At 44.3% G+C, this 19,056-nt stretch overlaps 1 protein-coding gene across 1 annotated transcript in view; it reads right to left on the reverse strand.

Annotated features, from left to right (window-relative positions):
- Nucleotides 1-19,056, reverse strand: part of LOC126478846 (DE-cadherin) — a 650,134-nt gene that overhangs the window by 480,865 nt on the left and 150,213 nt on the right. The gene's annotated exons all lie outside the window — the stretch shown is intronic.

Raw genomic sequence — 19,056 nt, forward strand, 5'->3', positions numbered from 1 at the left:
ACCCATTACACACCTCCCATGCCCTATAATAATAGATTTCAAGCTTATTCTTATTCACCTATGGAAAATGCTGCTCCAATATCCTCTTACCATACGCATCAGATTCGTCCTCCTCCAGCTGCACCAAACCCAACTACTTTTCTCGAACAACCATTACAGACTTCTCAAGGTCGCAGTTCTTATCAACGAATTAATAAAGTGCCACCACCATACCCTTCGCCTTCCACAAGTAGCCATGAAGGCCCACCATCAACAACGCAGTTCTACAACGTTTTTGCAGAGAGCCTGTCGCCACAAAGTGACAGTACAGTCAGTCCTGCTACAAACTCTTTGGTTTCAACTGCTGATATTGATATTGACTTTTCTACTTCATAATCTGAGCGTAATAAAAATGTAAAACACAAATAAATAAGTAAATAAACAGAACTAGTTTTTATGTATTAAATTACCTTAACGTGATAGCCAGCATTTGAACAGGTTGGATGCAATTGCGGAATTGTGTGTTTTGTCGTTGTAACACATCCTTTAGTTTTCTATGTAATTCGTCAAACGAGGTAATAGACATTCGGAAATAGTTAAAGAATTTATTTCCGTCGTTCCTCAAATCTTCAAAGAGTGTATAAAATAAACCCACTTCGTCTCTTCTCTGGTTAATGGGGTGTACCCACAAAAGACGACCTTTTCTTTTGCGGCGACGATGAAGCAACCACAAAGCAACAACTCGTTTACGGTTCATCTTGATACACACATTAAGCAAACTGAATAGACACCAACAACTGGTCACGTCAAAAAGCCGTGTAATGTGAAAGCAACACAGGCACGGCTAAAACTCGTACGGCTTTTTGCCGTACGGTCAAAACCGTATAGTGTGAAAGCGGCGTAATGTCAACAGATAGCGCGACGAACGCAATTTGGCTAACGGGCGCGCCGTGGCCCGCCAACTCCCGGCGCGGCGCAGGCATCACCACCGCGAGGAAGTTACGTTCTCTCGTCTCGACCGAGGAAGTGACGGTCGCGGTTTCTCCCGGTATAATAGCGGCCATGCTTCTCGGCGAGTCCCGGTAGCTGCTGCTAGCATCGCAGTTCCGTACTGTTCGATAGCCGCGAGGCACGTCTGGCTGCTCTTTTCTGGAGGGTTCAAAGCCAACGTCGCAAATATACTTGGTGCACACAGAGACTGTTCAGATGCATGGTTTGACACTGGTAGGTAGTAGTCTCCAACATTTTGAGATCGAGTAATTTAAGGCTCAAGTTTTAGACATGTGTCTCTGGGACATTTACTTTTGCACAGTATCAGATAAGGTACTGAATAGTAAAAGCATTGCTAGGACAGTGACAAAGTAAACAAGTCATGTATACATTTCATTTTCTCGTTTGCAGTATCATGTGTACGGGGACAACCGAAACTAAAAAAAAACACCGAAGTTACTCAACAACCACCGAGGTTAAACTCTCACAAATTTGTACGTGACAATTTGGAAATGATAAGGCCTGCAATCCAGAATGTTCCTTCGAAGGATAGGCACTGCCGACTGTGGCATCTGGGCCTATTTCAGAGACAAATACTAAGCTTCAACCTGCCGAACATTCTTCTGCCCCTATCGGTCCAGCACACTCGGTATTAGCTGGTTATCTTGATAGCGTATACTTTGCGAAGAGTAAACTTAGCCGCATTGGACAGTTATCTCGTCTGTTCCTGAGCAGAAATGCCTGTGTAAACAAATGTACATAATGACAACAACGTACCAAGGAAAGTGGTCCTGTAATTTACGCCTTTTAAAGCAGCACGAAACAAACGGAAATTGGCTTGGTAAACGGCGACATGAAATGAGCGAGATGGACTGAGCAGATTACATGTTGCATTCATGATGATAAATGATCTAAAGGAAAATGACAAAGAAAGAACGAAGCAACCTTGGACGGGAAAGCTGTACATCTTAATGTATGGAAACGACCTATATCCAGCAATCGTGATAAAGGGACGATTACTAAATCACTACTGAACTGAAACAGAGAGACAGAGAGAGAGAGAGAGAGAGAGAGAGAGAGAGAGAGAGAGAGAGAATGCGTACGATTATTGATTATTACATACGTTTCGTGTTTTTCAATATCCCATCTAGTGAATTGCACTTGTGACTAAGGTTCCACTTCCTGACCTTTGTCATGTCTGCAGTTTCACCCCCCCCCCCCCCCCCCTCTCAAGCACTTCTTCCTGGATTCGCTAGCCTACTAGCCTACACCCTTCGACCTACTTTCAAGCTCAAATTTTTTCTCCTCTGCCTTTCGGCTTGGCACCTAGCCAGTACTCTGGTCCTAAATGTACGTCTTTCTAACGTTTAGGACTCGAAATTTCTTAACCCATGCAACCAACGTCTCCTGGCGGAAGTATCTGACTGCTTCGTTATTCTCTTTACACTCGTTCTGCATATGTACAGCATTCATGAGGAAAATAAGGGTGATGTTTCTCGGTATTTGAAGCAACAAAGCAGCTACGAGAATGTGGAGAGAACTGTTTCATTCCGGAACGTTGGTTTTCCTTCAGATTGTCTTTTCCAGGACCTCTGTCATCTCCATGCTCGATCCGCGACTTCGATCTGCCCCGTCGCTTTTCAAATGCTGCTGACGAGATTGAGGGAAGGATCTGGGTTTGCCTTCAGCGTTACTGACGAGTGCTTCCTCGCTGAGTACAGAGCTCTAATGACGGGAGTAGACGGCCAGCCACTCTGGTACGTGTGCGTTGTTGACGACTTTAAGCGCACCAGATAATTTCCGCCCACATCTCAGCAGCTCTGACCGTTAGTTGTGCCTGGTACTTCGCCTGTCGCGATCTCGTTTTGCTACAACAATTTTGGGTCTCACTGTTCATCAGGAATATCATCACAATGTTTTTCTCATCTTCTATTCTAATAACTGACAAGGCGTTGTGGTTGCATTGAGAAAGTCATGGAGATAACGAAGAGCGACTGTGAAGATGAATTAGTCCATGAGCACAGAAATGATATCTACTCCATAGATTCGACAACTAAGAATCCTAGGCCCTCTACTTAAGTATGAACAGGCGATATAACTGATGATTCTTCCGAACGCGTAAAACCTGGAAGTGATAGTAGCTTTCGGAATGGGTTGCCAAAACAAGGTCAGAAAGTACGTTGTATCTTCGTAGATCTGGAACTATCGGAAATCTGCGCAGACTCTTCAAAGTTAGAAATAAATCTGTACAACTACCACTACGTTTCTCTCGGCACTGAGAGAGCTCAGATCGACAGGAAGCGACATCACAGTAAACACCACTGAAATATTGGGGTTTAACCACATTCTCGGAGTGACACTTGTGTGGTGTGACGTCTGCCTTTAATACATGCTGGAAGGCTGAAAAAATTACGACCAGTGAATTTTTTTATGAATATTTTATCTTGCTGGTTTGCCCACCTTCAATGACGTCTAGGCTGGGCTGGAATGTGACAGTTTGATTGTGAGTTAAGAAGCCTACGAATGCGAAACCACGAAACTATCTGAAGTGCCTTGGGTTCCGCTGAATTTCAAAACATTCCACTTTAGCTCAAGTGTCAATCTGCGCAACTGTTACGTACACGAAATATTCAACACAGGACGAGACAGCCCATTCCAATAGTGCTAACCCACTAAGAAGCCCAGACGCTGACTACTTAGCGCATGTAGAAATGTTAGGCGGAATTCACACCTCCCACCATGTCACGTCACGTCCACAAAGCAGTTCAAGTGGCGGCGATCACACAGGCCGTCAACGGACCGTCAAGTTACTTCAGTTATCGTCATGTCACCGTTAAAGTTTTTCGGGAAGAAAGTTTTCATGGCGTCGTCATCTGTTAACATCGGAAGGTAACCTAGTTCAAATCGTTCAAATGGCTCTGAGCACTATGGGACTCAACTGCTGAGGTCATAAGTCCCTAGAACTTCGAACTACTTAAACCTAACTAACCTTAAGACATCACACACATCCATGCCCGAGGAAAGATTCGAACCTGCGACCGTAGCGGTCGCGCGGTTCCAGACTGTAGCGCCTAAACCGCTCGGCCACTCCGGCCGGCGGTAACCTAGTTTCGCTGCGCTCAATCGTGTTACGGTTGTAGATTTCGTGCTTTTGTGTCTTCTTAATCACATTGTTTTCGTAACAATTCCAAATGTTCCTTGGCGACTAGGTTATTTTTTTTCCCCTACTGAATGTTCTTTCATACGCGAGGTCAAATATCTGCAACCGAAAAACTGTTTAGGTTTTGCAATAAAAGAGCGTAGCTGATGCCTACACTGTATAACTTAAGAAGACACATCAGTTGAAAAAGCAGTTTTCATTAAACAACATTTTTAACCGTAGATTACTAAACATTCGTAAAATTTACGATTGCAGTTGATATCAGTTCGCGGTTCCTGTCAATCCCGTATCGTCAGTATACAGTGGGAAGCATTCCCTCCAGTATAGCGTTGTATGTGACATACCATTGGAGACCAAATAGTTGTAATTAACTAGTGCATAAAATATGAATTATGAGATCCTTCGAATAAAATATGGAGTAGTAAAATTGATGATTCAGTAACAATGTAAAATTTTCCCATTTAGTCTTTTATGATTAATTGAAAAAGTAAGCTCTAATGAAAGAGAAAAACAGTTGTTTATAAAGTTATTAAATTCGTAAAGAAAAAGCACAATGAATTTGGTAAACAGGTCCTTTTTATTAACTTATAAATAACTGTTGTCTGATGAGTTTGTATATATTTATATGTATCCGCCAGCAAATTAATGTCAATGTTTTGAAATGTTTCTTTTCCCAGCACTTCACAAAAACACCGTTTGTTCCAATTGACTTTTAGCTATCACGAATGGTACCTCATAACCTCACTTTCACCGCTCATTACTGAGCAGCGAAATGACGTGGCGTGACGTTCTGTGTCAATACAGCCGATGTGCCAGTCCGTAGTCAATCGGCCACATGATCGCCGCAGACGTGCTTGCTAGGTCAGCGAGGTTCTCCCCTTGCGTTTTAACTGCTCTCGGAAAAGACAGGACGTATTTCGTTTGAGCTGGAATCTGTGCCGCTATTATCCCCATGCGATTGGTAACACGTCACTCATTCTCGGGAGGCTCAATGCCCCTACATCATCGAGGAAGCACACGACCAACAGGCGGTATTTTCCTTCGAGTAATTAACTACAAAGCACGAGGTGTGCGCACGTTTTATCCTGGGATGTCCCCTTTTGGCAGTGCATTACTCACGGCCTTATCAGTGTTAACGATTGCGACACGAGACGTAAACAGGGATCAATAGCTAGTTTACGAGCGGAGCGCACGCTGTCGTAATCAGCAGCGAAGGCGCCAGGTGGTCCGCAGCTGTCCCTGGGCTTTGATGGTAGCGTTGCGCCACGTCCGCCATTCTCAGTGGACACACATTGCCTGCCTGCACCCGTCCGTACACCCACCCCAAACAACACAGCACTGCTGTCTGTATGTGCCCGGCATTTGCTGCTATCTCTCACGGTAACAGCAAAGAATCACCCAGGCAGGTAGTAAACAACTGCGTACAGGCAGTACGTTTAACGCTTCTAAGTCCAATAAATACAACAAAGTACCGTGCGACTGCCACTTGGTGCAAGTCGTCCTGATTGACGACTCTTCAACGACTTGGGTGTCAGTTTCTCTACTTACTTTATTCAAGCAGGCATAGTATTTGGTCTCAGGAGGCTGAATAGACCCCTCTCCAGACTCTTCCATCTCAGAAAAAAAAAATCTACTTAAGAAATCACCGGGAGTCGAACCCATCTCTCCCGGTTGGTAGTCACAGATGCTCACCACTTTTTTCCTCAATCTGTTTCTTCGTTGTTTCTCTTCAGCAGTTCACGTACATACATACTCCGCAAAGCACCATTATCCTCTCCTGTTCCACTCGCAATTACAGCGAGGGGGAGACGGTAGTCTAAAAGCCTCAGTAAGAGCCCTAATTTCTCGCATCTTGTCTTCATGGTCCTTAAACGAAATGTACGTTGGCGGCAGTAGAACTGTGCTGCTTTCAGCCTAAAATGCCGTCTTCACTCCAGGGATTCCCATCTGAATTCATGAAGCATCACCCTTATACTTGCGTGCTGAACTTGTCTACCAGTAACAAATCTGTCACCACCTTCGATGTCTTCCCGAACACTAACAGTATGAAGAATGGGTCGCACTAGCTTTCTCCAAGCCGTCTCCTTTACACATAAGCTACAATTTCCCAAAATTCCTAGGTGAGTCTGATGTGCTCATTCCATTTCATACAGTTCTGCATTATTACGCCTAGATACTTAATCTAAGTGACTGTGTCAAGCTGCATCCTACTAATGACGTATTCTAACGTACAATATCGTCTCTCCTACTCGTCCGCCTTGTAAGTTACATTTTACTGTATTTAGAACACGCTGCCCTTCATAGCTTTCATGCATATTCTCATAGTCACACAACCCCGATACCTTCCCGTCTATCAGACAGCCATACACTGCTGCTCACCCTGTCCCTGAGATCAATTTATGTATACAGCGGGTAAAAGCAGTCTTATGACACTTCCCTGGGGCACTCCTGATCATACACTTATCTCTGATGAATCCTCGCAGTCGAATACCACATACTCGGTTCTATTACCAAAAAGTCTTCGAATATATGGGAACGTAAACTGTATGCTCGTACCTTCGTCAACAATCTACAGTGGGACACGGTCTCAAACGTTTTGGGAAATCTAGGAATACGGAAACTGCCTGTTACCCCCGATCCATGGTGTGTCGCAAGAAATCTCTCGTATTTGATCTATGAGCTCTTTATTCTATTTTTATTGCAGTAGGTTCACAGCCCCTGACCGAACACGCCGAGCTACCGTGCGAGCACCGTCAGACCACAACACAGCCCTCCAAGACGAAAGCGTCTGCGTGCCTTACCAGATACAACTGCTGAATGGTAGCTAGCAAGCCTGAGTTTGTTTCTTGGAGACAAAATTTTACTGTATGACGGATGCGTCCTGAATGCGATCACGTCTGTCACCGTCCAGAAACTATGAACTGGTAAGCATTTTGAGGCGATAGAGAATGGTTTCGCTCCAAGCTTGCTGCGAGGAGGCGCTTTCCGTATGATAGTCCACGGCTCCCCAGAATATCGATGTAGATCATATAGTCTACAGGCTTCAGTGGATGTACACTGTCACCGAAATATCCTAAGTGGGCACGTGAAATATGTTTTTGGTGCAAGGGAAACAGTGTAAGCCCACATTACAACAACAAAATTTCAGATGTTGTTGAAGGATACTTTGTGAGTATGCCTTACAAAGAACCCGTGGCTCATTACAGAGCAATACTTCGATTTCTTAACCCACGTAACTTCATTCGTGAAAATATATTCCCAACAGTGAGGACCAAACAGTACAACACATTAGAAAGAGTAATGCTAAAACTCTTGAGAATAAATACGTACACCTTTACCAAAGTGAGTCCAATCTGTTATGTCAGTGTGCAGCACATGCTCCCTTTAGCGTATTGCTGAAAATGTCTACCTAGATGATGACAACAGTTCACACTGAAGCACCCTGGACCGACTTGCTCGCTGGAGAATCCCACGAGTTTGGCTTAACTACATCCGGAGCTGTGACTATCTCAGCAATCAGGGCCATGTCGAGTATCGACATGAGGCTCGTAAACCAGAATCTTCACAAGTTGCCAGAAGTAACAGAAGTGTATGGGTGTCGCGCCTGGTGACCTTGCTGGCTATGGAACAGAGCCACCACGACCAATCAATCAGTCGTTTTATCAAAATTCAATTACTATGTACCGAAGATCACGGGTCTCTTAAAATATCAGATCCAAATTCTGAAAAGTTGTCCGTGAAGTTATAGTTTCATAATGTAAACTTACGGGGCAATGAAACTATACCGAAAAGGCAAGGAAATTATACTGGAGGGGCGAGGTGATTAGGGCGGCGTGTATTACTGGGTAAGATCGCTTTTCACAACTATAAGTATTTTCCCTTTTCCGCATCCGAAGAGTACTGCAGTTTGAGGAAGTGTTGCACCATTATGTAGATCGCTTCCGACGGAAGAGAAACAGCAAAATTATACTTGTTGTAAGAGAAGGAGGTGTTAAAACGGGCACAGGTCTAAATAAAGGAAGGTGTTGCAGACCGGTACCCACGATTGTAAACGGTAGTGTTTGCTGACGGAGGAAACCAGTGAGCAGTTGGAACCTTCCTTTCAAATGGTGTGGATGCAAAGTCTGATATTGTGCGAATTATTGTTTGTTATATAATGCAGACCTTTGGCAGGGATCTGAAAAATTTTCTTTTCAGCTTCTTACGGTTAGTTTACAGTAATTTCACAGTGATATGCGGAAAGCAGTGTCCCCAACGGAGAGAACCACGGCAGGAGCGGAAAGACCTAAGGCCTTCAGAAAGGGAAAATTTCGCTCACGAAACGATCCGATTCGATTTTTCATGAGGTTCCTGTGATATTCTCCTTATCGACAGCAATAACGGCTTGGATATCAACGCTGGGGTTACACCACACCTAAGCAATGCAACCTGCACCTTTGGTGTTGGAAAGTTCTTTGAAGACACTTAAGGAAATGTGTGGGTCAGGAGTGTGATGCGCCAAATATGGAGGGACACACACACACACACACACACACACACACACACACACACACACACACACACACTCTGCGCCGGGTCTGCAGGAGTCTTATGTTTGCGATTTCTGTATATAATTTCAGATTCGATGTTATTTAAAAAACTTACATAAACAAGCTACTATTTTTAGATTACTCTGTGTTCTAAAGTTTTACCTAGCTTCATTAAAAGATTTTTTTTTTTTACTTTTCGGGCAGCGCCCGTATTTGCACCAGATTTTTGAAGTGATATTTTACAAGTTTTTGGTGAATCTTCATTTCTGGATAAATATAACTGACGTTGTTCATTGTTTTGCCTCCTGTTATTTAAAAAAATGTTATAGTTATTAGTGGAAGTAAAAAACTTACAATTTTCCTAAAAGAAAGTACTTTTAAATTAAAATTAAAATATTTTGCCCCTGATTACACCTTGCAATCTAATAGATGCTTCGGAAGATGGTCAACCGACCAAACATACGAAAAAAAAAAAGTCTATGAACACTGAACCAATCATAAATGATAAAGCAATGCTTGTATACGGGAATCACTGATTCATATACGGTGTTTCTTTTGCTGTACAGCATTTTGTTTCATTTTCGGTTGCTCTACCTTCTGATACCGTCTTCCAAACTTTGGTTTCTTCTTCCACGCGGCGCGATTGCCCAAAAAGTTCGAGAACTTTAGTGACCGTTGTACGTTCCCACATATGTTATCAAACCACCGATTACCATTATCATAAACTCGTCTTATGTATTATTAAGCAGTAGACATTTCATTCAATCGGATTACGAAAAGTATTTCGCCAGCAGCTTCTACAATATTGTATCTACTGCTTGTGAGTAAACGTAAGACTTTCTATTGATCCAAAATAGCATATATAATGTTCTGAGAGGAAAAAATGAGCGAAGGTGAAATGAGGATGGTGTGCATCTCCTCTGCTTCACTGATATTGCTTTGTGGCTCCGTGCGCAACAAATACGGGGGTTAAACGTGCGTGTTACATGCGTGTTGGTGGGCCCATGGAGCTAGTTTAACGTTTCGTACACGAGAACAAAGCCACCGAAACACACAAACACGAATGAAACATAAAATAAAAATACGTATCTGCAAACAACGGCCACAGAGTCTGTTTTGCAGATCAAGTGGTCACAAGTTCGAGCTCCCGCTGCAGAAACCAAACGTTCAAGCGTTTAAACAGAACACTGCGGTACTTTGTAGCGTGAATCGTTACCGTAACAACTAACAAATGTTGATATTCCTGCATCACTTTTAATTTGAACTGATAACGAGAGCTTACAAATCTCGCGAAAACGAAGAAAAAAATATTGAGACTGAGGAGGGAAGAAATGGGAAAGGGCGCGGATTCCTTGCAGAGTGGGATAAAAACACCTCGACATCAGTGTGAAGTAGCTCAAGTTATGCTTTCACCTATGTGCAAATGAGATGATTCCAGCTCGCTGAATATGCATCCTCGGAGCATTGGAGTAGGCACGGCTGGATCAGTATGCCAGTCGCGGAGCCGCTACAAGCCAAGGCAGGGAGAAAGTCTAACCGTCCGTGTACCTCGCCAGCCAGGGATCCCATTTCCGGCTGCAAAGAACACACGCCCATAAAGCATTGTCTCGCTGCACTACATTACGCAGCAACACGACAACAAAGCCACTGGGCCTGTGTGTGTGTAGCGCAACTGGGCAAAGATGTATCTGACAATGGCTTTGTTTAAAGGATCATTCAAATACTCCGTTTCAGGTGGATGAAAAACTTCGAGGATTTTAACAATATTTTAGGCCAACAGTAAATATTCCAGTGAAAATGTGAATTTCCTCATACTCTATCACATAACTGCCTTTGACGTTCAATTCACGTACAATCGATTACAAGATTATATAGTGAGGCACTGCACGAGCCTCAAAAGCTGTCGTCGTTATCATAGAGTTCGTCCAGAACAGAAGGGCGACACGGGACAACCCGCCACAGTGTCGAATTCGGCATGCCACACGACACCTGACCCTAACAGCTGCACATCAATTTTCCTGCCGAACGCTCGTGGGATATCAAGCGCTTAATGGCACCTTGTGAGGCTATATAGTAATGAAATTAATGCAATTTAATGAACAAATGCAACGTATTGCGTATACGTAGACAGAGCCATAATGAATTATTACACGACTGCAGAACAATAATTGAAGGCAGTCAGTTCCATACAATATCTCTCAGCATGCGTAATGAGCGATTTAACCTTAAATTACTAAACTCTTGTAAAATTTACGATTGGAACAGGATATAAAACAGAACATTTTGTCCTTAATTTGGTATGTAAAATACCACTTGCCATCTAATAATAGCAATTAACTGAAGCATGACATACAAATTAGTACAATTTACGATGGTTTAGTAGCAATGTAACATTACTACCCCCCCCCCCCCCCCGTCCCGCTTTTAGTGTTTTAGGATTAACGTAGAACGACCACGTAAAACTAGTCGCAGGAAAGGCGGATCCAAGAGAGATTTATTGGAAGAATCCTACGAAAATTTAGTCCCTCAAGAAAGGGTATAGCTTACAAAACTGTCGTTCAACATTCCTCGGTAGCCTGAGATCCGTACCAGGAAATAGAGAAGATGCAATTCCTACAGGAGACAACAAATATTGTGCTTCCTCCGACATTTAACTCGCGAAAACACCATGAGGATAAATCAGACACGTTCGAGCCCCCAAGGAGGCTTCCCGAAAACCATTCGCGACCGGTATTGAAAAAAAAAGAGCTGAGGGGGAGGGGTAATGACTGGGATACGGAGTACCCTCCTTCCCACACGGCAAGGTGGCTTGCCCTTTATAGATGTAAATATGCATTAAATGTGACGCAGCTACATGAAGGAACTTAAAACAACGGCTGCAATGGCCCATATGGATTGTCCTACTCACAATGGACACTCTGGTTAGAGAGAGAGAGAGAGAGAGAGAGAGAGAGAGAGAGAGAGAAGTAACGTTTTCACTTTGAAAGTGAACAGAAAATTAATTTAATCAACAATTATATTCACCATTTTGTTGATACATACCCGTGCCGCATATCTGAGGAAATCTGGATTGCTCACTCACCTGAAACAAAGAAAGATCAATTAGTTAGCTTTTTCAAAATGGTAAACAGTGTATCGATCTAATAGAAACGTATCTTATTTTATCTGAAGCACACGAGTGCTACCCAACTTCTACTTCACGCCGACTTTAAACGATTGTTGGAGATAAATCTTGACTATTCAATCAATAGCTCTTAATGCTAGAAAAACCGAGTCGAATTCCATTTCTTGAAGACCTGAATTTTAAAAGCTGCAGAGCACGCAAGCAAGTTTCAAGTACTACGGTGGAAGGATGCATGGTGCTGATGTAGTGTTCAACATCAACATTATAAGACCGCTTACGACGCCTGTTGGCTACTTGCTTTCCCTTCCGCATTCACGCATAAACAGAAAACCTTACTCTACTCAGGAAAACCAATTGACAAATAGATACGATATGGAAACATCACACACTTCTAGACTTCTACTGAGAACAAATGGCAAGATATTCGACAACACATTCATAGATCAAATAAAAAACTGTCAGTTTTTTACGTCTGTCTCCTTCGGCGAGAATGACATTCACCTTTTTATTTCCCCATTCTCCGACGGAGATCACATGTTTTAAGACTGAAAACATACTGTTTCGTACAATCCAAACTTTACATATAGGCGATACAACGGGAGTCAAGAGCCATCTAGGCAAGACGTCCGGCCGTAGAGAAGCAGGGGAGGAGCGCAAATGCGGTGCTACAGAAGAATGCAAAGGATTACACGGGTACGTCGCGTAAATAATGAGGAGGTATTACATCGGATTTGGAAGAAATTTATGATGCAAGTTTACTGTAAGAACTGTTCGATTTACAGAACACGTTCTCAGTCATCAGGGAGGGGGCATATGGGGAGTATGAACGGTAGAGCTAGGCCACGGCTTTACAGCAGTTAGGACATTCAAATGGTTATGATTTGCTGTGGTTACACGGTGGTGATGAGGCTTCATTCATACGTTTACAGCTACATCAAAATCTTTTCCGACTGAAGACCAGTTTCTACGTCGGAAAGCTGAAAAGTGTTTTTGGATCGGCACACACCGTAGATAAAAATTACACTTGGATTCTGTTACATAACACGTACAGGAAGGAGGGAGTGAGACAGTGTTGCAACATGTACCCCAATGTCACGGAATCACAGTGTACTGCGCATGGGGAGAAAGGAGAAATTTGGAAAGGGGATTAAGGGCGAAGTAGTAAAGATTTTGGTGTTAGCAGGTCACATTTTAATCCCGTCATGACGATAATGGACTCTGAAGATTAGAGGAACAGACAGACTCTTGGAAAGAGTTTATGACATGGGTGTCAACAAGAAGGGCACTGGAACGTAGGCGAAGTAAATCCGATGTTTCCGAGGGAATTTGACTAGACCGTCTACCATTAGCAAAAACGCCGTATAATTACACAAGGCCCGCTGAAGACGCCTCAGTGACAAGGTCAAACATTTCGAAGCAAGTTTTCACAAAGGAGCACCGTCAGTTTATTTACTATGGTGTGTCAACAATTTAATTTTATCTCCGTAGTCTGCAGCTCGTAATTACTGTTGCACTCAGTACTAGTCACTAGAAAGTGGGACACTCTTTCTTCAGGCTTGTTAAGTTTAGTAGAATTTTCATTCAATCAAGTCAGCTTGGAACGTAGCTTTCATCTCTTCGCTTTTACAACGCGGCTACATTTCTCTTTAACCTCTCCGGCATTACGGGAACGTAGCAGCGATGAGAGAAGAACGCCGGCAGTTTCAGTCTGAAGAAGACAATTTCTGGCCAACTATTGCCCGGTCACCGGCGACCCGGTTTACAGCGTGAAACCTGGCAGCAGCAAAAACTTAATTAAAAGCTCCCTCGCGACAGATGCAAAGACGAGGAGGAGCAAAATTAATACTGCAATATCCTGCAGCATCGCCCTGTTTCCCAATAACGAAAAGCACTCCTTTCTATTAGGACGCAGAGCTCTTGTAACTAACGAGATAATACTTCCGCTAGAACGGATGCTGCAAAGGTGTGAGTGGGCATTTCTATTGTTTTGGCACTGCAGACGGAGTGCTTGATAATAGACGACGAAAGCAACGTTAGTAATTCTCAACAACTACCGGGGTTGGGCAAAACTATTGGAAACACGCGAGAAATGCATGCTTCAACATAAACGTATGAGTCAGCCAGGCCTGCAGGTTTCGCTGTTTTATTTCACCACGAAAGGCAACCGTACAATGTCTTCAGTGCGTTGCAAGTCGCAGTCGCTAGTTCACGATGTAGGAGCTAAGGGAGTTCGGAAGTGGGCAAATCGTTGGTGGGTGCTTCCGAAACCGAGGTAGCCGAAGTGTGTCGTGGTTGAAGAGGAATCGTATCGAAGATACAGAAAGTGGAAAACTATCCCCTCAGATTTAGTTATAAGTTGGCACAGTGGATAGGCCTTGAAAAACTGAACACAGATCAATCGAGAAAACAGGAAGAAGTTGTGTGGAACTATGAAAAAAATAAGCAAAATACACAAACCGAGTAGACCATGCGCAAGATAGGCAACATCAAGGATGCTGTGAGCTCAGCAGTGCCGTGGTCCCGTGGTTAGCGTGAGCAGCTGCGGAACTAGATGTCTTTGGTTCAAGTCTTCCCTCGACTGAAAAATTTAATTTTTTATTTTCAGACAATTATTATCGGTCCGTCCGTCCGTCCGATGCGATCACGTTTCTGGGAGTGATTATCACACCCCACAAGAAAACCTAAATCGGGCAAGATAGAAGAATCTTTTTACCCCTTTCGCCAAGTGTACAAGTTAGGTGGGTCGACAACGCATTCCTGTCATGTGACGCACATGCCGTCACCAGTGTCGTATAGAATATATCAGACGTCTTTTCCTGTGGAGGAATCGGTTGACCTATGACCTTGCGATCAAATGTTTTCAGTTCCCGTTGGAGAGGCACGTCCTTTCGTCTACTAATCGCACGGTTTTGCGGTGCGGTCGCAAAACACAGACAGTAAACTTATTACAGTGAACAGAGACGTCAATGAACGAACGGACAGATCATAACTCTGCGAAAATAAAGAAAGAAAACTTTTCACTCGAGGGAAGACTTGAACCAAGGACCTCTCGTTCCGCAGCTGCTCACGCTAACCACGGGACCACGGCACTCCTGAGCTCATACCATCCTTGATGTCGCCTATCTTGCGCATGGACTACTCAGTTTGTATATTTTGGTTATTTTTTTCATAGTTCCACACAACTTCTTCCTGTCTTCTCTACTGATCTGTGTTCAGTTTTTCAAGGTCTATCCACTGTGCCAAATTGTAACTAAATGTGAGGGTGGGGGGGTGGGTGCGATGGGGAGGTTCCCTTGTTAGTATTTTATGGGCCGCATGATACAGGTTTTGTGAACACCAGGACTGATTGCCGCATATCCACTGGCCATGACAGTCATCATATCTCAGTATTATTGAGCCTTTAAGGTCTACTTTGGAGCAAAATGTGCGCGTGATCGTTATCCACATCCATCTTTACCTGAACTTGCCATTATCTTGCAGGAAGAATGGTACGAGATTCCCGAGAAAACTGTACAGGACCTCATTTGTCCATTCCGAGCTTCGCAGGAAGAATGGTACGAGATTCCCGAGAAAACTGTACAGGACCTCATTTGTCCATTCCGAGACTGGAAGCTGTTTCGAATACCCACTTACATCTGTTCTGTTGTAACTTTTGCACATCCCTTCGTGTGGACATAAGCAGCTGACTGAACGACTATCGCCGAACTGTGGTCAGGAGCAGAGGCAATCATCCAGTGGTGGAACAAAGTGATAAGTATAACACGCTCGATTTCAATGGTTTCTTGTCAACTTGTGCTACGCGCGTGATGTTCTCTCCTGGTACTGCCCCCTCTAGAATAACAAAAATTGGAACTTTCAACACCAAATTTAGGTCGCCGGCAGCTGAAGCCTATTGTATGCGTTGCATCTGCCTCCGAAGAGTCCTGACAGTAATTAGTTCCTGACGCCAAATATTTGAACCGATGGCCATTTGAAGCGCAGCAGGCCGTCCATCACCCTCACATGGTGCTGCAGAGGCAACGTCACGGCCCTTCGTCAAACACCTATGGTCGTCTTTTGTGGCGCTTTACTCACGTAGAAACATTGTCTCTGCTGTATTAAAAATACACCCTAGCCACACCTGACCTCGGATACCGAATTCTTGCGTTATCTCCGATACAGTACGAGCTTTGCTTCTTTCACCGATTAGCACGTTCAAAAACAGGGCTGCCACGTTCACTACATAGCCGACTGTAAAAGACTGCTAGAGGTCTTGTCTGTACTCGTGCCATACGCCACAACATTCGGATGTCACACATGGCAAGTTACGAATTGTGTAACCCATCCCACGACTGTGGTCCACTTGTTATTTCCAACCTTCTATGTAACATTCACGAATAGAAGAGTCACCTCGCGAAATATAAAGTAGGATAACTAGGTTGCTTGACATTTATTGGAATGGCTTCTCTCCGAAATCTAACAAATACCTCCTCTTTTGTAGCGTCTGTCACGGCGTATTTCCATGATATGTCTCGCTCTCTCTAAACGAACCCTTGACGTAAAGCACTGCTCTTGCGTGAGCCACCTCTACTAATCCTAGCTATGGCATTATCTTCGATGAGCAATACTCTGTCTGTACACATGTGCCTAAAATTCTGCCAATAAAGTTCAGTGGCGCATGTGTCTCGCTCCACATGCATACTTTTCGAGTTATTTAATGGTTGATCTGTAATCAAACAAACGTAATGTATTGCCCAGATAAAGGCGAAAGCACATCTTTTATATAGAGGGTCAATTGGCTGTCCGCGTACAGAACTGCATTTGATTCTATCTTGAAATCTTCGTGCACTTCGCTACAGTTTTTCTGAAACTGCGACCTGTTGAGAGGTTTTTAATCTAATCCAGGACCTGGCAAAAGTCTAGTTATTAGAAATTTAAACCCCTACCTCTCCTCCCCTTGGCGGCCAGATACTGGTGATTACAATGTCTTTCCAAGAACCACATTCTAAACCACTACCTTCATAAGGATGAGTTAGTGTCCTCTGCTACCGAGGCATCTATTGGCAAACTTTTGTGATTATTATTACAGGACGTTCAACCGCATTTATCACCAATGCCCTTACTGGGTATCAAAATACCCAATTCGTGGTTTCAATGGTACATCAGATTTCTTCAGAAGCCTTGCTCTGTCGACAGAAATACACTATGATATCAGAAGTCTCCGGACACCCCCATAAACATACTTCATATTAGGTGCATTGTTCTGCCACCTACGGCCATGCACTCCACATCAGCGACCTCAGTAGTCATTAGACATCGTCAGAGAGCAGAATGAGGCAAAACGCGGAACTCACGGACTTCGAACGGGGTCAGGTGATTGGGTGTCACTTGTGTCATAAGTCTGTACGCGAGATTTCCACACTCCTGAACATCCCTAGGTCCACTGTTTCCGCTGTGATAGTGAAGTGGATAGTGAAGTGGAACCGAAGGGACATGTGCAGCACAAAAGCCCACAGGCCAACCTCGTCTGCTGACTAACAGAGACCGCCGACAGCTGAAGAGGGTCGTAATGTGTAATAGACAGACATCCATCCAGAGTATCACACAGATATTCTGAAGTGGGGAACGTGAGAAAACTTTGATTTTATGGTCGAGAGGCTGCTCATAAGCCACACATCACGCCAGTGAATGCCAAACGATTCTTCGCTTGGTGCAAGGAGCCTAAACACTGGACAATTGAACAGTGGGAAAACGTTGTGTGGAGTGACGAATCACGGTACACAATGTGGCGATCGGATGGCAGGGTGTGGGTATGGCGAATACCCGGTGAACGTCATTTGCCAGCTTGTGTAGTGCCAACGAAGCGGTGGTGTTATGGTGTGGGCGTGTTTTTGATGGAGACGGCTTGCACCCCTTGTTTTCCGTGGTAATATCACAGCACAGGCCTACACTGATGTTTTAAGCACCTTCTTGATTCCCATTGTTGAAGAGCAATTCGGCGATGGCGATTGCATCTTTCAACACGATTGAGCACATGTTAATCATGCACCGCTTGTGGCTGAGTGGTTACACGACGGCAACATCCCTGTAATGGATTGGCGTGCACGGAGTGCAGACCTGAATCCTAGGTCCACTTTGGAAAGCCGGCTTCGTCCCAGGCCTCACCGACCGATATCGATACCTCTCCTCAGGGCAGCACTCCGTGAAGGATGAGCTGCCATTCCTCAAGAAACCTTCCAGCACCTGACTGAACGTATGCCTGCGAGAGTGGAAGCTCTCAACACCGTATTGAATTCCAGCATTACCGATGAAGGGCGCCACGAACTTTTGAGTCATTTTTCAGCCAGGTGTCCGAATACTTCTGATCACATAGTGTATGTGATTCGCAGATATTAAGCAAGTCCAATAGTTTGCAAAGAATGTCCTAATGACACGCTGCCTCTTTTGAGAATGAGATAACAGGAGCTGAACCATCCACTGCAAGTTCATTTACTTACTCTTCCCAACGCTTTAGGTAGGAGCCTAGACATTCCGTTGGCAGTCAGGATATTGGCTCTCCTGAACTCTTATGTAGTTGTCTGTTCAGCAGGCACTGTACCCGAAGCGAAGGTTTAAGCAAGATATATTTTTGAGTTAATCTCGACATAATATTGTCAGCACGTGTGATTTGCTCATATTAAGCGGTTGCGTAGCGGGGTTCTCTCTGGGGCAAGGAGCGCGTGGCGTCCGCCACAAGAGCACGGAGTTAAACTCAACTCTCCGAGTCATGGCTGGCGAGAGAGCCAGGCGCTGCGCTGCGTTTATTATTCATCCGCAGCAAAGGAGCGGGGTGGGGGGGGGGGGGGGGGGGGGGCAAGCTGGAGCACCACAGGCACGGCACGGCACACACTTCGCGGCCCGTCCTCATTGATTTTTGTACACACGTGGGATTCCGGATACAGGTCTCTGCCTACTGATGTCCTCCGTGTCTCAACTCTTCGTTTAGCAGTAATTACCATGTGATGCCACTTTTGTAGGCCAGTGGAACCATGACAACTAGTAGCTACTGACCACTAGCGGCCCCCTCCACTGAAATTCCGGCATTTCCTGGCTTTGGGGCTACCGCTCCAGCTCACGCTTCTTGTGAGCTCGGTTGTCTGCATGCTGCTTCTAGTTTGTGATTATACAGAGCAGAAATTTTTTATTTTTATTGGTTGTAAGTCTTGATGAGTCTTACTCTGAGTTGGCTGGTGGCAGCACTAACAGTGGAGGGTATGTAAAGCTTGATTGGTGGGGGAGGAGGAGGGGAGTGACGA

This window comes from Schistocerca serialis, chromosome 1, assembly GCF_023864345.2.
Source record: "Schistocerca serialis cubense isolate TAMUIC-IGC-003099 chromosome 1, iqSchSeri2.2, whole genome shotgun sequence".
Taxonomy (NCBI): Eukaryota; Metazoa; Arthropoda; class Insecta; order Orthoptera; family Acrididae; genus Schistocerca; species Schistocerca serialis.